The following is a 1,657-nucleotide window of genomic DNA, read 5'->3' as shown; positions in this document are numbered from 1 at the left end:
CAAATCACGTTTTTTCATGGAGTAACGAAGAAAAAGTTTGCCCTGGAAATCTAGATGATCAAGTTTTTCTGTCTGATAATGTACGGAAAAAAATATTATCTACGTCACCTGTGGAGTTATTTGAATGCTTTTTCTCCAGAGAAATAAAAAACTATATCATAGAAGCTAGCCAACAAAATGGCTTACAAATATCTACAGAAGAACAACACTTTCATAGGTATATTAGTGCTATCATCCTACAATATCCGAAATAATCAAGAAGAGTATTGGGAAACTGACCCCCTTGTAAAATGCTCTCCTGTAGCTTTAGCAATGAGCCGCAATCGATTTCGTGAAAGCAAATGAAAAATAAAATTTTCAAAACCTGAGGATGCTAATGATAAAGATAAAGCATGGAAAGTTCGTAAAATATTAAATTTATTCCGGCAAAATATTCAACAATTTGGTTTTTTCTCAACAGCACTTTCAGTTGATGAAATGATGGTTCGATTTTTTGGTCGTACGAGCTTGAAACAGTATCTGCCTTGCAAGCCTGATCGATATGGGATAAAGCTCTGGGGCTTATGTGCAGCCAATGGATATCTATTCAATTTAGACGTTTATTGTGGCAAAAATGATCCGAGCATTGGAATAAATTTATTGGCATGTGCACTTGGCTCCAGAGTTGTTTTACAAATGATCAATCCACTTCTCAATGGCCTTTACACGAAAAAAATTATCTGATTATAATCTGTATTTTGATAATTTCTTTACCAGCCCAGATTTACTCATCCACCTGCATAAACGTGGTTTACGATCAACAGGAACTGTCCCTAAAGACAGAGTGAAAGAAAAGTATGAATTTGCAAAAAATGATCCGCGAAGATCGTACAAAGTAAGTCATGATCGCAACAGTGGGATGAATTTTATCAGTGTAATAGACTCAAAACAAGTCTCTATTCTTTATACAGCATGTGGTATCACTCCCATAACCCCAGTGAAAAGATTTTCACGAGCTGCTCAAGAGAAAGTAGAACTAGGATTTCCTCGAGCTTTTTCTTTGTATAATAATTACATGGGAGCGGTAGATTTGCATGATTTCAGATGCAAAAAAGCTTCTCCATCTATTACTTCAAAGAAATGGACTTTTAAAAATTTTTCACGAATAATAAAATCATCAATTACAAATTCTACCGTAATTTGGAAAATTTGCAACAAGAATAATATAGCTAAATTGAAAACGAAAGATTTCTGTAAAGAAATCAGCAGGAAATATTTGTCGCAATCAAAACTAGGTGATTTCGAAACTCACAGATACGAATCACGAACAAGAGCATTATGTAATAATGAACAATGTCGTCAGAGGACTACTAGATTTTGAATTGATTGCAAAATGTATTGCTGCTTACATTGTTTTTCAAAATTACATTCTGAAACAGCAGGATCAAAATGATTTCAACAGATTGAAATCTGAAATGAAAAAAATTCTCCATAAAAAAAATTTAAAAATGTAAAAAAAATATATAAAATCCCTTAAAAAAAAAGAGACTATCGATCTTCGTCGACCTCTACGTTGGTGATACAGTCTGTCAAGTTAAAGCGTGGGTAACTTTTTTGGTAAAATATTTTATTTAAACGCATGTTTCTACATGGAATTACATTTGTCAAGGTGTCGAGC

The 1,657-nt window shown here is 33.4% G+C and overlaps 1 pseudogene; it reads left to right on the top strand.

Moving 5' to 3' along the window:
* Positions 1–177: 177 nt before the first annotated feature.
* Positions 178–1,657, top strand: part of LOC117178387 — a 10,149-nt pseudogene continuing 8,669 nt past the window's right edge.

The sequence above is a fragment of the Belonocnema kinseyi genome, chromosome 8 (genome assembly GCF_010883055.1).
Source record: "Belonocnema kinseyi isolate 2016_QV_RU_SX_M_011 chromosome 8, B_treatae_v1, whole genome shotgun sequence".
NCBI lineage: Eukaryota > Metazoa > Arthropoda > Insecta > Hymenoptera > Cynipidae > Belonocnema > Belonocnema kinseyi.
The sequence above is the reverse complement of the archived record's forward strand: the minus strand, read 5'-3'. Positions and strand labels throughout refer to the sequence as shown.